Raw genomic sequence first — 19,624 nt, forward strand, 5'->3', positions numbered from 1 at the left:
TCCAAGGAGCCCGGTGCCTTTTGTTGGAAGGTCCCATTAGACACCAAGACCTGGGCACCGGGCGTGCTTGCTGCTTGGGTGTGGTCGCTTCCAGGCCCTCTTGGCCAGCGGAGCAGGGAAGTGTCTGTGCGTGTACTAAACTGGGCATGAGCCCATGTCTCACGTGCTTCTGTGTGTGACCCTCCGTGTGAGTAGGGGTCATCAGAGAAACAGATGCAGCGGGACGTTCACACCCATTCCTGTTTGAGATTGCTTGGAAGCCTGGGCGCAGGTGACCACGCAGGCCGAGAGGTCCCACGCCCGCGGAGACCCAGGGAAGCTGGTGGTGCAGTGAGGTCTGAGTCCGAAGCCCTGAGAGCCGGAGGGCTGATGGCGTTAATCTCAGTGTCAGGGCCAGAGAAGGTGAGGTGAGTGTCCCAGCTCAAGCAGCGTGGCAGGAAGAGGGGGGCAAATTCACCTTTCTCTGCCTTCCGCGCTATTCAGGTCCTCAGCGGATTGGGTGACGCCACCCACCCTGGGGAGGGCGGCCTGCTTTACAGAGCCCACTGATTCAAATGCTAATCTCATCCAGAACACCCTCAGACATCCCCAGAAATAACGTTCAACCCAGGCCAGGGGAGCTGACACATAAAGTTAACCGTCACACCGCCCGCATGGAGAGGGAGCCCACAGGAAGGAGCTGGTGCTGCTGTCTCGACTCTGACCCTCGGCCGTGTGGGTCGTTCTGGCCCCTGCCCCTGCTTGTCTGTAGCTCCCACCCCACAGTGAGGAACCTGCCCCACCACCCACCATCCATGGACCTAATCACTAAGCTCCAGTGTGCAGGGGGAGCGGTGTAGGAACTGCTCACCTGTACCCCGTGGCAGAAGCGTGTGTCTACCAGGGTACAGGGCTCATGTGCGGGTCCATTTGCTTTTGGCTTCACAGACTTCGTCATTTGTGAGGGTACCCAGGTCAGCCCCATCCCCCAGCCCCTCCCTACGTCTGTAATACAGCTGCTCCCTGGGTCTGTAATACAGCCAGAGGCTCTCGCCACACACGGCCCGTCTTCCGTCCTAGACCCCCAGCCTCTTGACTGAGCTTTAAAATTTGCATACATTAAGGCTCACTCTTGCTGTAAAGTTCTGTGGGTTTTGACAGATGCATAGTGTCCTGTCTCTGCCATTACAATGTCGTTCACATTAGTTTCACAGCCCTAAAAACCCCCTGTGCGGCCGGGCGCGGTGGCTCAGGCCTGTAATCCCAGCACTTCGGGAGGCCCAGGTGGGTGGATCACGATGTCAGGATATCGAGACCATCCTGGCTAACACGGTGAAACCCCGTCTCTACTAAAAATACAAAAAAATTAGCCGGGCGAGGTGGCCGGTGCCTGTTGTCCCAGCTCCTCGGGAAGCTGAGGCAGGAGAATGGCGTGAACCCAGGAGGTGGAGCTTGCAGTGAGCTGAGATCGTGCCACTGCACTCCAGCCTGGGCGACAGAGCGAGACTCCGTCTCAAAAACAAAACAAAACAAAACAAAACAAACAAAAAAAACCCTGTGCTCCACCTATCCAACCATCTCCTCTCACCTGGAACCCCTGGCCAACACTGATCTTCTTACTGTCTCCACAGTTTTGCCTTTTCCAGAAAGTCATACAGTTGGAACCATACAGCACTGTAGTCTTTTCTGATTGGCTTCTCTCGCTTAGCAGTATTCATCTAAGGTTCATGCCTGTCTTTTGGTGGCTCGATAGCTCATTCCTTTTTATCAGTGTATAATATCCCATTGTATGGATGGATCTGCCAGAATTTGTGTATCCATTCACCCAGGACATCTTGGTTACTTCTAGGTTTTGGTAATTATGAATAAAGCTGCTATAAACATTTGCATACAGGCTTTTGTGTGGACCTAAGTTTTTCAGGCCAGTTGGGTAAATACTTAGGAATGCAACTGCTAGATCATATGGTGAGACTATGTTTAGCTTTGTAAGAAACTGCCAGACTGTTTTCCAAAGTGGCTGTGCCATTTTGTCTTCCCACCAGCAGTGAATGGGAGTTTCTGTTGCTGTGTATTCTCATAGCAATTGGTATTGTCACTTTTTGGAATTTAGCCATTCTAATAGGGAGAGTGGTGTCTCGTTGTTTTAATTTGCATTTCCTTCATGAAAAATGATATCAAGCATCCTTTTATATGCTTATTTGACATTTGTCTTTTTTGAGTGAGGTGTTTGTTCGGACCTTTCCCCCATTTTAAAATTGCGCTGTTCGTTTTCTAGTTGTTAAGTTTTAGGAAGTTCTTTGTGTGATTTGGATACAGGTCCTTTAATCTGACTTACATTTTACAAAGGTTTTCTCCCAGCCTGTGACTTGTGTTTTCATTCTTTTAATGGTTTCTTTTGCCGGGCAGAAGTTTTTAATGAAAAACACATCTTAACAATTTTTTCTTTCATAGGTTGGGCTTTGGGTGTTGCAATCAAAAACTCATTGTCAGACTCAAGGTCACGTAGGTCCCCTGCTTTCTTCTAGTTTTATGGTTTACATTTAGGCCTCTGATCCGTGTTGAGGTGACTTTTGTGAAAAGCGCCCTCAGTGTGTGTCTAGATTTATTTACTTATTCTGCATATGGATGTCTAAATATTACAGCACCATTTGTTGACGAGACTTTCTCTGTTAGAGACACATTTTCTCCTTTGTCAAAGATCATTGGCATTTGTGTGGGTCTACTAGTGGATCTCTGTCCTATTCCACTGATCTGTTTATCCATTCATTCATCAATATTTCCCGTCTTGATGCCATCATCTTATAGGAAGTTTTGAAATTGCGAAGCGTGAGTCCCCTAGCTTTGTTCTGCACCATTGTGTTGGCCATTCTATGTCTTTTGGCTTTGTGTATAAACTCTAGAATCAGTGTGTTGATATCTACAGGATAGTTTGCTGGGATATTGATTAGGGTTGATTAGATCTATTGATTCTATAGACCACATTTGGAAAAGTAGACACCTTAACAATATTGAGTCTTCCTATGTGAACATGGACTATCTCTTCATTCATTTAGATTTTTTGGATATCTTTCGTCAGAGGTTTGCAGTTTTCAGCATACAGAGCCTGTACATGTTTTGTTAGATTTGTGCCTAGGTATTCCACTTTTGGGGGTTCTGCTATAACTAGTATTGTTCTTTAAATTTCAAATCCTGATTGTTTATTGCTGGCATATAGGAAAGGATCTGACTTTCATATATCAACCTTGTATCTTGCAACCTTGCCGTGTTTGCTTATTTCTTTCAGGAGATAGATTCATCCATTCATCCATTTAATCATTTACATGTTGCTATGGTTTGGCTGTGTCCCCACCCAAATCTCATCTTGAATTGTAGCTCCCATAATTCCCATGTGTTGTGGGAGAGACCCGGTGGGAGATAATTGATCATCGTGGCAGTTTCCCCCATACTCTTCTCAAGGTAGTGAATACGTCTCACGAAATCTGATGGTTTTATAAGGGGAAACCCCTTTTGCTTTTCTTTCTCATTCTCTCTTGCATGACGCCATGACTGTGAGGGCTCCCCGGCCATGTGGAACTGAGAGTCAATTAAGCCTCTTTCCTTTATAAATTACCCAGTCGTGGGTATGTCTTTATTAGCAGCGTGAGAGCAGATTAATACACACATCTTAGATTGATTTTCCAATGTGAAAATCATACCTCAAATAAGTCCCTCGTGGTCATGCTGTGTAATTGTGGTTATACATTGTTAGATTTGATCTGATAATATTTTGTTGATTATTTTCATATCTACATTCATGAGAGTTATTGGTTTGTAGTCTCAAGTTTCTTTTCTTGTAATTTCTTTATCTGTTTTGGTATTAGGGTAATGCTGACCTCTTACAATGAGTTAGGAAGCATTTCCTCTGCTTCTATTTTTCAGAAGAAAAATTAAATCACTTAACTTAATGATCTCCAGTTCCATCTGTGTTATTGCATATAAAGACAGACTGTAGAGAATTGGTATTTATTCCTTACATAGTTGGTAGAGTTCACCAGTGAAGCCATCTGGGCCTAGTGCTTTCTTTTTTGAAGATAATGAAGTATTATTTAAATTTCCTTAACAGATATAGACCTATTAAGGCTTTTTAAAAATTTTAAATTATTTTAAAAAGTATTTGTGGGTACATAGTAGTTGTATATACTTATGAGGTACATGAGATGAAGATGTTTTGATATAGGCATACGATGTGAAATAAGCACATCATGGAGAATGGGGTATCCATCTCCTCAAGGATTTATCCTTTGAATTACAAACAATCCTATTACATTCTTTATTTTAAAATGTAAAATTATTATTAACTACAGTCACCCTATTGTGTTATCAAATACTAGGCTTTATTCATTCTTTCTACTTTTTTTTTTTGTACTGATTAACCACTCCCACCTCCCTCCCAGCCCCTGAGTATCCTTCCCTGTCTCTGGTAACCATTCTTCTATGCTCTATGTCATTGAGTTAAATTGTTTTGATTTTTTAGCTCTCACAGATAAGTGAGAACATGAGATGTTGATCTTTCTGGACCTGACTTATTTCACTTAACATGATAACCTCCAGTTCCATCTGTGTTATTGCAAATGACTGGATCTCATTCTTTTTTTTATGGCTGTAGAGTACTCCGTTGTGGATACATACTGCATTTTCTTTAACCATTCATCTGTTGATGGACACTTAGGTTGCTTCCAAATCTTAGCTCTTGTAAAAAGTGCTGACCATCATAGGAGTGTAGGTATCTCTTCCATATACTGATTCCCTTTCTTTTGGGTATATACCCAGCAGTGGGATGTCTGGACTATTTAGCTTTTTAATTTCTCCTTGGGTAGTTTATGTCTTTTAAATAATTGGCCCATTTCATCTTAAATTTCAAATTTGTAGAGATAGAGCTGTTCATGGTATTACTTTATTAGACTTTTAATGTCTACGGAATCAGCAGTGACAACCTCTCTTTCATTTCTGATATTGGCAATCTATGTTTTCTCTGTTTTTTTTTTTCTTAGTTAGTCCGTTTCATTGATCTTGTTAAAAAATAAGCTTTTGATTTTTTTCTATCGCTTTCATGTTTTCAGTTTCATTGAATTCTGCTTTACTTTTTATTATTCCTTTTCTTCTGCTTGCTATAGTCTTAAATGGTTCTATTTCTAGTTTCCTACAATGGAAGCGTAGATGATGTATTTTAGACTTGTCTTCTTTTCTAACATGTACATTCATGCTATAAATTTCCCCTGAGTACTGCTTTTGCTGCAGCCTGCACATTTTGATAAATTGTCTTTTCATTTATTCCTAAATATTTAAAATTTCTCTTGAGACTTCTCCTTTGACCCATGTGTTATTTAGAAGTATGTTGCTTAATCTCCAGATATTTGGGGATTTTCCAGCTGTCTTTTCTGTTCCTGATTTCTAGTTTATGCCATTGTGTCTTAAGAGCACGACTTCTCTTCTTTTAAATTTGTTATTGCGGGTCCTGCGGCCCAGAACGTGGTCTGTCCTTGGCAAATGCTCCACGAGAGCTTAAAAGAACGTGAACCTGCCCGTATTCTGTTGTTGCTGGGTGGAATGTTCTAGAAACATCAGTTGATGACGTTGATTGATAGCATTCTTCATGTCACCTCTGTCCTTGCTGACTTCTGATTGCTTGATCTACCAATGACTGAAAGAGGAGTGTTGATGTCTCCAGCTATAGAGGTGGGTTTGTCTGTTCTCCTTGCAGCTCCTTGAGTTTTTGCCTCCGGTGTTGTTTGGAAGGACGTGTCTGGAGCTGCTGCAGTAAACCTGAAGAAGTGGCTGCGTGCAGTCCTAAGCCCCTGTGGCCTCTCGGTTGCCAGCAAGTCCTTTCCTTGGTTGTGGGCCAGTGACTGTTTGCAAGACCGCAGAACGGCGAGCTACATGTGATCAGCCGGTGGAGGAGCCTCTTCTCCCCGGCTCGCCAGCCCCACACGCCCACCCTGTCTCAGAGAGACTTATTTTTCCTTCTTCAATGTCATCAGGCTTTGCCTCCTGACTTACCTTGGCCGATGGAACGTAAGCAGAAGCAGAAGCGCCTCTTTAAGAGAGTGAAACGGTCCTGGAGGGAGCGGCTCCTCCAGCCTGGATGCTCAGCTGTGGCAAGCGCCCGGCTGACCTACAGGAAACGCGGAGCCCGAGTGGAAACACACGTGTGTTGTAAGCTGCTGAGACGCCGAGATTGCTGGGGCCACAGCCCGGCCTGGCATCAGCTGACTCGAGGAGAAACTGGCACCTAGAATTCGGTGCTGTCACACACAAAACCTAAAATTTGTGGCATTGGCTGGGGTGGGGCAGGGGAGGGGGAGAAACTATAATTAGAGGCTGGGAGCAGCATTTTTATGTGGTGAAACATTTGGCAAAACCGTCATCTATATGTTTTCTTGGGGGCAGAAAACATAGGAGGCTTTGGGCTGGGCATGGTGGCTCACACCTATAATCCCAGCACTTTGGGAGGCTGAGGCAGGTGGATCACCTGAGGCCAGGAGTTCGAGACCAGCCTGGACAACATTGTGAAACCTCGTCTCTACTAAAAATACAAAAATTAGCCAGGCATGATGACGGATGCCTGTAATCCCAGCTATTTGGGAGGCTGAGGCAGGAGAATTCGCATTAACCCTGGAGGCGGAGGTTGCAGTGAGCCAAACTTGCACCACGGCACTCCAGCCTGGGCGACAGAGTGAGACTCTGTCTCAAAACAACAACCATCACCACCAAACAGAAAACAGGAGATTGTGGATTTAAGCAAAGATGTTTGGAAACCAAATGTGACTGGTGTGTCTTGGTTGCTATTGGAGATAACGGATGAGATAATACAAGAAAGATGTGCTCAGATGGAAATTGTCTGGTTTGCAAACAGCCTTGAAAGAGGCAACTGCTTCTTAGCTCCAACCAGTAAAGGATAAATGGGAGACATGCTTGCTCCACAAAAGCCAGTTAGGCTCAGGCTGGTGGCAAAAGCCAGGTGGAGAGTGTGACCCCCGGGGGTTATGATCTCTGAATAGATTAAGGTGGCAGCCCAGCACATTTCTTTCTCTTTCTTTCTTTTCTTTCTTCCTTTCTTTTCCTTTCCTTTCTTTTCCTTCCCTTCCCCTCCCCTCCCCTCCCCTCCCCTCCCCTTCCCTTCTCCTTCCTTCCTTCCTTCCTTCCTTCCTTCTTTCTTTCTTTGACCAGTTCTCACTCTGTTGCTCAGGCTGGAGTACAGTGGCACGAACACAGCTCACTGCAGCTTCAAGCTTCTGGGCTCAAGCTATCCTCCCACCTCAGTCTCCCCAGTAGCTGAGACTACAGGCGTAATTTTAAAATTAGCCCAGCTAATTTTTAAAGTTTTGTAGTGATGCTGTCTTGGCATGTTGCCCAGACTGGCCTCGAACTCCTGGGCTTAAGAGATCTGCCTGCCTTGACCTCCCAAAGTGCTGGGATTACAGGCGTGGGTCACTGTACCCGACCCCAGCAAATCTTTTGAGTCAGGTGAAATTTTGTAAGAAGAGAAATTGAGGGCATTGCTCTCCCAAGGAAGCCGCAGAAGTTAAAAGTAGCTGCCGTAAAGTCAAGACAGTGAGACGTATCTCCTCACCTGCCGTGAACTGCCCAAAACAGACGTGAAGCCAGCCACGTGCTGAGGGATCTGCACACCCAGCTTTGCCTTGCAGTGACTGCGAAGGTGCAAGATTTAAAAATCACGTCTGAGCCTCCAGCATTCTGTGGACAGAAAGCAGGAGTGGTGCGGGCTCCCTGAGGACATAATTTCCAATATCCTCTTCAGATGTAGCCCAGAGGGTGATGGAAAAGGAAGAACCTCCCAGAGGCGAGCTCGGTGATGGGCCAGCAATGGATTAGGGGCTCACACCACGGACTGGAGTCAGCTATGTTGATCAGCCCCCTGGGGTTTGCCTGGGACGTCGCTGGCTTCAACACTGAAAGTCCCACCTCTCAGGAAACCCACTCGTCCTGGTGAACCGGGCCGGATGGTCACCATGAGAGCCTGGTTTGGAAACATTCCCCACGCCCAGGTATGGGGCTCTCAAAAATCTCTGCCCAGCAGGAGCACAGGGCTGCCATCCACGAGCAAACACAGTGCCGCCCTTTCCCTCTCCAAAAGGGGTGCTTCTTCTGTCCATCCGGGGTCTGTCCTGCCGTGGTATTTTGTGTTGTGAGTGGAAGCTAACGTTCCCTTTTAGCTCCTGGATCGGGAGGAGATGTGTTCAGATGGGAGGCTGAGGCTGTTTCCCACATGTTCTGTGTGCAGACGTGAGGGGAGTGAACACGAATGGTGAGGTGTATGGGCTGCTGGGTTATGGTCACCAACGTGGACTCCTCTTCTGGGACTTTCCCGCCTTACTCACAGCAGTCTTAACCACGCGACTCGCCCAGAGTGAGCAGATGTTAGCAGCAGTGGGCCGGGCTGTGTCCAGCACCAACCTGAAGAGCACCACGTGGTCCTGCCACATTCTCTCTCCCTCGGCTGCGGGAGGGCCTGGATCCCAGGAGAGAGAAGATGCATGGGGCAGACCCACAGCCGCCTGCCGCCTACACGGAACACCAGCCAGAAAAAAACCTTGTGTTGAAAGAGAGATCAGAGGCATTGCTCAGTGATTCCAATCCTGAATTGCTGAGCTTCTGGGGATGTTTGTCATGGCAGCAGAATCCAGCATAGCTGACTAACACAGACCATGCCACTACCTTCTCCTGGAGACCCTCACTGACTTCAGGTTGACAAGCACAGGGGCCTCCTGCCTCCCCTTGGGCCAGTCCTGGCCTTGCAGGCACCGTCTATACCCTGACTCTGCTGCCCTGCACATTATCTTATCTGCCTCCTTTTCTATCGAAATATTTTAAGCAAGGGGAGAAACGAGGGTGGAGCAGCAACCAGAGGAGACCCTTGCCCAGGGGATGCCTGCCCGGGGTCTGTCCTGGGCAGGGAGCAGCACAGCCCTGGTGGCTTGGGTAATGTGGCAGCCCCCTCCCCAGGAGTCCCTGCACTGGCCACTCCAGGCACCAGGATTCTTTTTGCCTTAATGAATTCCCCTCAAGTCTCCGGTTAGAAGTTTCCTGCTCCAATCTTGAATATGCATCTTTTAAAATACTCTGCAAATTTGAGGGCCTCTCATGTATCATTTCAATCCTCCAGCTATTAGAGAAATTGGGGTATCATATAGATTACGGAAAAATTACTTTGGGCAGAGAAGGAGGTAGAAGATCAAACGCTTATCTGTACAAATAAATTCAGTGTGATCCACAATTAAGCAGCATTTGACATTTAAAAAATATTTGATCCATGTTTTGGCTTCCAGAGCTGCTTAAGGGAGCTGCGATGTGTAAATTACATTCAAATCAGGGTTAAATATAGTTCCCGGAGAAAGATTGTATGATTTAAATTGCCTAATTATTTGGGGGAAAAATCTGTTCTCCAATAATTAAGAGAATGAGGATGTTCGACTTATTGGGGAGAGAGATCAGAAGTGGCTATTCCCTTCTGGGAGACCAGGAGATGCTGGCTTGGGGAGGGGATGGTCACCCCTCTGGGGTGGGGGCAGGCGATAGAGACCTAGCAGGCAGGCCCCAGGCAGGGGGAAGAGGCTGCCCTTATCTGGCCCCAGGCAGCCTGCTGGGGTCTGTGGCCAGGCAGGACACCCAGTGCTCAGGAACCAACCAGAAACCAACTAGAAACTGGCAGCCTGGGTGCTGAGCCAGGGGCCCGCAGCCGCGCCAGGCAGGGAGTGGGCGCCAGCTCTCTCTGGCAGGGCTGGCCGGCATATGGGAGCACCCAGGCTGGGGCCAGATGCCTCGGGAGGGGGATTTGGCAACACTGAGAGCCAGCAATTAGTTAATTAGCTGATATGTCTTAAAAGTCAGTGTGGGGAGGGGTGTGGATGGCAGCCTGCCTTCAGGAAAAATTCCAAACCCCAGCAGCCCCTCCCTCCAGACCCAAGAGTGTGTGTGTGTGTGTGTGTGTGTGTGGCCCTGGGGCAGCAGACAGCACGGGCCCAGCTAGGCAGCCTCTGATCCCTGCTTGACATAAGTGCACATGAGGCGTGCAACCTGGGCCAGCGCAGAAGGGCCCTGAGCCCCCGTTTCATCTGTGACATGGGACAAATTGCCCACACCTTTCAGTCCGCGCTGAGGATTAAATGTCAGCATAGACAGGAGTGCAGTGGTCGGAATCTGGAGGCAGACCTGGCCCTGTGCCTCTGCTGTGTGAACTTGGACAGGTTACCTACCTCTCTGAACCTCAGCTCTCAAGATAGTAAGAACAGTGACCTCCCAGGCTGCCTGGGGGGTTCATCGCAACCCCATTCATGAGGCAGGTTTAGCCAGGTCAGTGGTCGGGCAGGCAGCAGGCCTGGGCTCCTCACGCCGCAGATACCCACTGATGACCTGTGAGGGGCCTGGTGTCCGTCCAGGTTCCAGGACATCCACAAAGGGGTGGCGAAGGCTCCTGCTCACCTTCAAGTGCGAAATCGGGTCATTCACGAGGAAACGGGATCTTTGCAGGAAGCTGTTTGGCGTGTGATCTAGAACCACAGGTTCCACGGGGGAGCGGGGGCCTGAGTCGGAAGAGGGGCTGCAGGCCGGGAGGCAAGGAGGAGCCATTCCCAGGGTGGGAGAAGAGGGCTCCAAGCAGAGGCTGGTGGGGGCATTTGCTGTGTTCCCGGAACTGCGGGGGGCCGCTGGGACCTGGCAAATGATGGGAAGCCATGGGTGGGTTTTGAGCAGGGACCACTGTGGTCTGATCAGATTGAAGGGAATGGCACTGGCCAGGGAGGAAGCAGGGAGCGGAGCAGTGGGCTGGGGCCAGACGAGGTGGTCGCAGTGGATGAGTGCGCACGTGTGTGTACGAGTGTGTGCGTGCAAGTGTGCATGTATGATCTGAATCGGTCTCCTGACTGCAGCCGCCCGCCACACACACCTGCCTGTAAGATAGAGAAGGCGGGTCAGTGTGGCGGCTGACTTTTGGGGATGGGGCCTATGGGGCTTGTGGAGTGATTGGGTGGAAGGTGGGCGCTGGGGAAGAAGCGCAGCTGCCTCGTGCCTGCATCACTGGCAGCAACTCAGTGCCCTGCGGGGCACACCCTGGGTGCCACTGCCCAGTGGCGGGCTCCGGGCCATGGGGAGGGTGCCCTGCAGGAAGCCCCGTACCCAGTGCTGTGAGCTTGGATGATGCACGTCCAGGCCCTGGGCCCAGCATGCAGGGCTGCCCCAGTCCAGCACACAGGCAGCTCCTGAGGGTCTGGGCCACCTCCACTCAGCACCAGGGATGGTGTGGAGGCTGGTCCTGGGCTAGTCTTGGCTCCAGAAAGCTTCAGGGGCCTGAGGTGACCTGAGCGTGTGCTAAAATTCCTAGGCCAACCTGCCCCGCAGGGCAGAGCTGAAGGTCCTGCCTGTCCTGGATCCCAGGCCGTGGGGACGCGCGGGAAGAGAGGCCGTGGTAGGCAGAGTTCAGGTCTGGGGACACTGACCGCGGTGTCAGGTCACTTCTCTGCCGGCCTAGGCAGGAAGGGAACCCAGCAGGCAGAGCCAGCATGGGATGGCGGGGCTGGCCATCTCAGGCATGATCAGGCCCACGGGAAAGTCGGATGTCAGGGCGCCAGGGCCTCTGGGTGGGGGCTTCAGAGGAGTTGCAGTCGACTCCTGGAGCAGAGGTGAGTAAGCCCCTGCCGCCCTCCCCCTGCTCAGAGCCTGAACTTTGAGACGTTCACACTCAGCCACGGACCCCGAGAACCATGTAAGGGGGTCTGAAGCCTCCACCCCCACCCAGCAGAGCCACCCTCTGGCCCCAGACTGAGCCCACCCAGTGGGTTTGCCCCCAGGTCCCTGCTGCTGTTGTGTGCCCCCATGTCTTGAAGGACACAAACAGTTGAGTGGGGTGGGTCTACCTGCAATGCTCCGCTCCCTCCCATCTGTTGAGCCCCCACCCCAGCATCTGAGTGAGGAGATCATCCCTGAGCCCCCAAGCCCTCCCAGGAGGCCCTGAAGGGACAGCAGTGCTTGGGGGGATGCAGGAAGCCTCCCTCTCCCCTCTGCTGGTGTGCACATGGCTTAGACATCCTGCCCCTGCCCCTGGGGGAAGTGTGTGGAGCCTGCTGGTGGCTTTTGGGCGGGAGGAGTGTGAGGTTTCATTGCCCAAGAATCCAAAGGGCAGAGCATGGAGGGAGGCGTCTCACAGCGCCAGCCCTCACAGAACCCTGTGGCCACTAAGGCCAGCGGGGGCCCTTGCCCTCTGCCTCTGCCTCAATGCCAGCGGTCCTTGAGGCTGGGTCGGCTGCCCCTGCTCTGGTCATGGGGGCTGAGGGATGGCAGCCTGTGCTGGGGGGCCCATGCTCACGGCCTCCATGCTGTCTGCTGACCTACACCGGCAGGGCCCAGGCTTCCTGAGGACTTTAGACATCCTCTCTTGTCCCTGTCATCCATGGAGCCAGGCCTGGGTGGGGCACTTGCCTCCAAGAGATGCCCTGGAGCCTGCTCTACAACATGCCCATTCTGTGTCTGGGGAATGAGAAACACTGAGACCGGCTGCCTGCCTGCATGCAGCGAGGCCACTGAACGCCAAGGCCAGGCCTCCTGGGGGGCACCTGGGGTTCCTCTCTCACCTCTTCCCCCAGATGGACCATTGCCAAGGAGCTCAGGTGCTGGGGACACTTCCTGGGGGTGATGCAATGAGGAGAGGGCCGTGTGGCTGGGCCTAGGGGACCTCCAGCTAGCCTGTCCCCGTCTTTCTCTTCTGCCCTCGGGTGGGCCAGATCTATGCCCTGAGACTCACTTTGCCCCAAAGCACCTGAAACCCCATATGCCTAAGACTCTCTGCTGGGGGAGGCCCCTCTTCTTCCCATCCCAGGGAGAAACCAGGAGCCCTGGCTGGTGCGGGTCATGTGTCCACTCTGGGATAGCCCACTCCGGCCACAGGGCAGGATGCCAAGGCCTGAGCCCCAGGACCGTGGGGCAGGAGTGGAGGCAGAGGCAGGCAGTCAGGGTGGCGTGCTGGGGTGGCTGTGTGGGGCCGTGAGCACACACACCACGCGGGCTCTCCACATCACCCGAGGCATGGTGGGCATGCCTCCCTGTGCCAGCCCTGCTCCTCTATAATTCCAGGGCACACGGAGTGGCATGCCAGCATGTCCTCTGACCCTTCCTGTGCGTTCAGAACTGGCTTCACTCACTTTGGGCTTCCTGGTTCCTAGGAGAAGGTGCAGGAGGTAACTTTGGCCTCTCCGCCCTCCCCAGCGCCCCTTGGCATTTGAATGTGCATGACAGAGAGAGAAAGAGAGAGAGAGGAGCCAGCTGGCACGGGGTCACGTCTCTCTGTCAGAGCGCAGTGAGCGCTGCTGGTCTTATAAAACCTGCGATGGTAATTGAATCCGGGCAGGAGTCCTTGACGGGGGCTGTTAAACACAGGAGCAGGGCTGGGCTTGGGTTTATGGGCTCCTGGTTCCCAGCTCCTCTCCAGAAAGACCAGGGCTGAGCTTCTGCCGGGGTCTGGACGTGATGGAGCAGGGGGATGGACGCGATGACCCCCTCCCCGAGAGCAGCCAGGGGACTGGCCTAGTAGCCACAGTCTGTGCATTTCCACCCAGGGGCTCAGGAAGGCCCCGGGAACTGGCTCCCTCCGTGGGCGGGTGGTCACCCTTCGATCTATGCTCCTGTGGCCCGGGTTCCACCCTGCAGTGGATGGGGGTCGGCCCTGTGCCTGCTGCTAGGCTCCTAGAGGAGGAGATGGTGGGACACTGACCTTGTGGAACGCCAGGAAGGGAGGGAGCCCAGGATGGGCAGCTGAGGCCCCTGGAGTGGTCAGGCCAGTGCTGAGGCTGGGGGCAGAGAAACTGCTGCCTGGGAGGGCGGATGGGGCGTGTGCAGAGCAGGCGGGAGTGTTCCCTGCTAGTCCAGAGAGGTTGACCGTTGTCCCCAGGGTGGCCTGGCACACCTGTGGCTGTGCCCAGGTAGGAAGGCTACTGTGCCTTCTGGAAAGGCTGCTCCTGAAAAGGACACGTCACCAGGCATCTGCCCTTCGAGGGGCCTGTGCCTTGGAACTGTGGAGCTGTGACCTCCCTGCAGAGCTGGTGGGGGCGGAAGCAGCACTGGCACACCTGGCTGGGTGAAGGGGGCCGGGGTGGTGAATTATTTAGAGTCGCCAAAGGTGTTGAGTTAGAAGCTAATTAAACAAGCTCTCCGCAGAGCAGCACTGTAAAAGAATCATAAAATTCCAATCTCATTTGTTCTGCTCGGCTTGCGCAGGCGTAGCATCCCCATAAAAGGCAGCCAGCGCTGCACAGTCTGTGGGCAGCTTGCAAGTGTGCGGCCTTCAGGGGTGCTCTGCCGGGCCGTCCTGCCTGGTTGGGGCTGGGCCAGGCTGGAGAAAGCACTGGGCGTGTGCTGGCAGCTGGGAGGCTGCGGCCCCCCAGGTAGCCCCCTGGTAGGGGCGGTTCTCACTCAGGGTGAAAGGGGGACCTACGGTGGAAAGGTGAGGTGGCCTCGCTGGCCAGCAGGTGGCCCAGGGCCCCTCTGTGGTGCTGCTGTCCTCCCGCCTTGGGTCTTGGAACGAGGCCTTCTGGTGCCCAAGCTGCAGTGGGCAAAGCTGCTGCACCCTTGAGTTGTCATGGGTGGGGGCGAGAGGCTGGGCTTGCAGAGGAAGGGGAGGGGCTTCTCCGTACTGGGCTGAGACAGGACTCTGGGGTGGCGGTGTGGGCCGGGGCCCTGCTGGCCTCTGCGGTGCACCTGCTGTGTGCAGCTCTGCGCCAGGAGCCCAGACTGCAATGTGTGCAACTCCCACACATCTGCCATAGCTTGTCCAGCAGAGCTCAGCAGGGGGTCTGCCTCTCTGACACCTGAGGGAGGGGTGCAGGCAGGAGGGGAGGGGCTGGTGCTTCTAAAGCCCGCCCCCTCAGGCATGGGGAGGTGCCCTAGGGCTCAGGGTGAGGTGGGGGCTCAGAGCTCAGGCCTGTGTGAGGGGCTGCCTAAGCCCCAGGCTTTGCTGCGAGGGGTTCAGGTGGGTATGTTTAGGCAAATCCCTTTAGCATCCGGGAACTTGGGCTGCGTCCTCTGCAGCAGACGCCGTATTGCCTCCTGGACCTCCCTCTACTGTGCCTCCGTTCCCTCGTTTCCACCATCGTCACGGAGGCAGCGTGGCTGGTGACTGTGAGGGTGCAAGGTGCTCACTGCGTGCTGGGCTCCCTCGTGGCTGGCAGAGGCTCCACATGCCCGGCAGGTTGCAGTTTGCAGACAGAGCTCACATGGTTTCCGGGACCTGTGCGTCCCCGCAGCGCTCCAGGGCGTCCACTCAGTTGAAGGATGGGATGGGACAGCTGGAGGTAAAATGGGCACCAGGGTCATTCATGCTACAGCCAGGTCTGTCCTTCTGGGTCTCTGACCTTCCAGAAGGACAGCTCTGCCCTGTGGGCCCCTCGGCACTCGCATGAAGCCTCTGGGGCCTGGACCACTCCCGTCCTACTGAGGGAGGACGCAGGGTGTAAAGCGCTCCCCCAGCGAGGATGAAGGAAAAGCCGGTGGCCGTGATTTGCCATCGTCACTGTCACCTGGATGTCCTGAGAACCCCCTGGGGACCAGCCTTGGAAGGCCCAGCCTTAGCCGGAGAGGCAGTGTCTGGCCGTCCTGGTAGATGGCCCAGCTCCTACCCTGGGTTTCATGAGCCTGCCATGCACCGTGCGTACAGGGCAGGTCTGGTCACATCTGGAGTTTGGAGAGCCCAGCTGTGCCCCTCCTGGGCAGGACTGGGGGTCGCCTAGGCCTCTCTAGAGCTCTGGAGGCCGAGGCAGGGCCGTGAGCAGTGGCCAGGGTCCTAGTGCTTATCTGGGATCCACAGTCCAGCTTTGAGCCCCACACACAGAGCCCAGGAGCCCGGGCTTCATCTGCAATGACAGGCAACAGGCGGACAATGTGGGCACCCGGAGCGTGGGTGTGCCTGCTGTGATTTATTATCATCTCAGCACAAAACAGGCTGATTTCTCCAGCCTGGGTGGCCTGCCGTGTGGTGTGGGGCCAGGGGACGCCATCGTGCGGCATGTCAGGCCTCTTTGTCTCCTGGTTGGAAGATGTTGATGGATTCTCTATTGCTTGTTTGATCAAATTGTCCAGAACACAAAGGGGGAGATTGCGGCAAAAGCCACATTTGGAAATACAATTCCTCATCCTGACAGCAGTCCCTGGAGAGAGGGCTGGTCCCGCTGGGTCCCCAGCACAAAGACCACTTGGAAATCTGGCTGGCAGGCGAGACCTGTATTTAGGGCCAGAGTGGGCTCCATGGCCAGGAGCAGGGCAAGGAGAGGCAGCCCACCAAGGAAGATGCCCTGAGACCCTACCCTGAGATTCAGGATTTGTTGCAAGCGTGGCCTGTCATATGGGAGTTACCTGCAAGTTCACGGGCAGAGGAATGCAGAATAAAGTGGTGTGATCTGCCATTCAGGCTCCTGTAGCAAAACACCCCGAGCAGGGGGCTTATACATTGAGATTGACGTCTCCCAGGTTTGGAGGCTGGAGGGGCAAGGCCCTGGCAGACGCCTTGTCCGTGAGGGCGGGCTGCTTTTGTTTTCCAGTTCACGGATGGCCGTCTTCTGGCTGTGTCCTCACATGGAGGACGGGGTGACGGAGCTCTCCAGGGTGTCTTTGTTAGGTCCTTAATCCCATTCCTGAGGGCTCCACCTCCATGACCTAATCAACTCCCAAAGGCCCTGCCCCCCAGTAGCATCACGTTGGACATGAGGACTTCAACATGGAATTTGGGGGTGACTCAAACGTGGAGACCATAGCAACGTCTGCCCTGCAAATACTACACAGCAGATAAAAAGATGAGCTAGGTCCTCAGGGAAAGACAGGCGACGGCCATAGCATCTGGGGCATTCTGGCCGCGGTAAGCATGGATTCAACATGCTGCTCCTTGACTCAATAGACGTTGGGTCTTGTTGGTGGCGCAGTTCCAGGTGGGTCTTCTTGGTTGAGGGCCCAGGGCCTTCCAGGGCTCTGCCACCCTGTTGGGTCTCACTCGTACCCGAGGAGGGTGGAGAATCCTGACAGGTGGTGGAAATGGCCACATGGAGCTGTGAGGGGTGGGGAGTGTGGCTGGGTCATGTGGACACACGCAAAGGCAGCCTGGGTGCTGCGGGCAGTCGGCCCTGTCCTCAACAGTGTGCATAACTGAGTCACTGGGGAAGAAAAGAGAAACCCCAGAGTGACGTGTGCCATTCGATGCCATCTAAGGAAACACACAAAGCACAGCTGCGTTCCCCCAAACACAAATGCACGAGGTGCACAGGGAATGTTCTGGAATGACACACACCAACGGGAGAAGGGCTGTCACCCTGGGGAGGCCACTTGGACCGAGGAAGGGGAACGGGGGATTTCTGTGTCTATAAAGTTTGAATTTTTATTATACAAATTTATTCACAAATCATTTGCATAATTAAAAAACCAAACTTGAATACATTTTAAGAGGGTTGGTGATAAGAGGAATGAATTCAGAAGTGTGGTCTTACAGGGGGCGTTGGTCCAGCAGCCTGGCCATCTCCAGCTCTCCCCTTCAAGCCACCTCCCAGGCCCCCAGGGTGTCAGGGGCCCCAGGCCAGGCAGGTGACCGGAGCTTTCCAGTTCTGCCAGACTGAAGGGGTGGGCAAGGGGGAGCAGGTGCCTCTCCCATCCCATGGTCCCAGCTCCTCAGGCACCATCCTCCACGGACAGCCCCTGCGACACCTCTCTGGGTGTAGTCCCGCACTGTGGACTGATGCTGGGGCCTGGCCAGGTGCCGAACACGGGTGATGGAGCCATGTTCTCCTCTCTCCCAGGATTCACATCTGCAATATAGAGGGGAGACCCCTAGGAGCTCGGGGACTGCGGAGGCCCCTAGGCCCAGGTGAGTCATGCCAGGCTGTGTTCCAGAGGGCAGACAGGAGGTGATGTGGGCCTCAGGGCTCTGATGGTAGCAGCTGCTGGAGAAAGAGTGGCATCAAAGTGGAACTGGGAGAGGGCTGGGGCCAGCTGCGATGCAGGGATGGGTGAGGTGCTGGCTGGCTGGGAACCCCAGCCTGTGGGGGCTTTGGTGGTGAAGGTGTCTTCTGGTGGAAATGTCTTGGGGGAGGTGGCCTGGGGCGACTCAGAGGCTGGCTGTGTCTTCCTGGCCCTGTCATCCTTAGCATGGGGCGTCCAGAGTTGTTGCCTTGTGGACCAAGACAGCCCACAGCCCATGGCAGCTTCCAGAGCCAGAAGAAGGGGAGTCATCTCTGAAGAGCCCTGGACTACCTCCTTGCGGATCTCATTGGCCAGAACTTTCTGGCTCTCATGCTCACCACAAGGCCAATCACTAGCAAGATAAAAAAGGAGCACCCCGAAGGGCCGAGACCAGCTGTGCCTCTGGGCAGGGGAGGGGCTGCCCCTTCCTTACCTGAACTCAATTCATTTTATTTTTATTTTTTAACATAAAGAAAAGGCAATGGGAATTCAGTGAGTGGACAGCTAGCCACCTCTGTGGCTGCCTGCCGTGTGAGCACGGGCCATGTTCTGTCTTTGATCTCCTCTGTGAAACGGGAATAACAGCAGGGGCTAGGTTCTGACCCCTCAGACCTCACCCCTGAGCTTTCCAAGCCTGCTTCCATTTGCTCTTCATCCCTACTCTCAAGACTTTCAGCATCCCATCTGCAGATGAGGACTCAGAGGCCCCAGGTTCCATAGCTGAGCTGAGGGGCCAGAGGTCCAGCCCAGAGGCCGTTGGCTCCGTGGAACCCCGGGAGCTCCAGGCTCCCAATAGTGCATGAATGTGCATGCGTGCATGTGTGTGAATGTGTGCATGCACGTGCATGTGTGTGTGCATGCATGTGTGCATGTGTGTATGTGCATGTGTGTGCACGTATCACAGACAAATACACATTAAAGTGTGAGTGGCACGGCCGTCCCCCCTCCGTCATTCACTCACAGCCACATATGCATATGTGAGTGAATGTGTGCATCATGCATGTGTGCATGTCTGAGTGTGTGCATGTCTGTGAATGTGTGTGTGCACGCATATGAGTGCATGTGTGCATATCTGTGAGTGTGTGCATGTCTGTGAATGTGTGCGCATGCATATATGAGTGCATGTGTGCATATCTGTGTGTGTGTGTAACTGTGTGCATGTCTGTGAATGTGTGTACGCATGCATATATGAGTGCATGTGTGCATATCTGTGTGAGTGTGTGCATGTCTGTGAATGTGTACATGCATGTGAGTGCATGTGTGCATATCTGTGTGAGTGTGTGTGTGCATGCATATATGAGTGCATGTGTGCATATCTGTGTGTGAGTGTGTGCATGTCTGTGAATGTGTGTGCATGCATATATGAGTGCATGTGTGCATATCTGTGTGAGTGTGTGTGGGCACGCCTGTGAATGTGCGTGTGCATGCATATATGAGTGTGTGCGCATATCTGTGTGTGCGTGAGTGTGTGCATGTCTGTGAATGTGTACATGCATATGAGTGCATGTGTGCATATCTGTGTGAGTGTGTGTGCATGTCTGTGAATGTGTACATGCATATGAGTGCATGTTTGCATATCTGTGTGAGTGTGTGTGTGCATGTCTGTGAATGTGTACATGCATATGAGTGCACGTGTGCATATCTGTGTGTGTGTGCATGTCTG

The 19,624-nt window shown here is 53.0% G+C and overlaps 1 long non-coding RNA gene across 1 annotated transcript in view; it reads left to right on the top strand.

Annotated features, from left to right (window-relative positions):
- The window catches only part of LOC130540812 (uncharacterized), a 65,283-nt gene extending 46,862 nt beyond the window's left edge, over positions 1–18,421 (top strand). Inside the window, exons 2-3 of the long non-coding RNA XR_008954814.1 lie at positions 17,799–17,866; positions 18,147–18,421. This is a non-coding gene — a long non-coding RNA (uncharacterized LOC130540812). The remainder of the gene's footprint in view (positions 1–17,798; positions 17,867–18,146) is intronic.
- The last annotated feature ends 1,203 nt before the right edge of the window (positions 18,422–19,624 follow it).

The sequence above is a fragment of the Pan paniscus genome, chromosome 15 (genome assembly GCF_029289425.2).
Source record: "Pan paniscus chromosome 15, NHGRI_mPanPan1-v2.0_pri, whole genome shotgun sequence".
In the NCBI taxonomy this organism is placed as follows: Eukaryota; Metazoa; Chordata; class Mammalia; order Primates; family Hominidae; genus Pan; species Pan paniscus.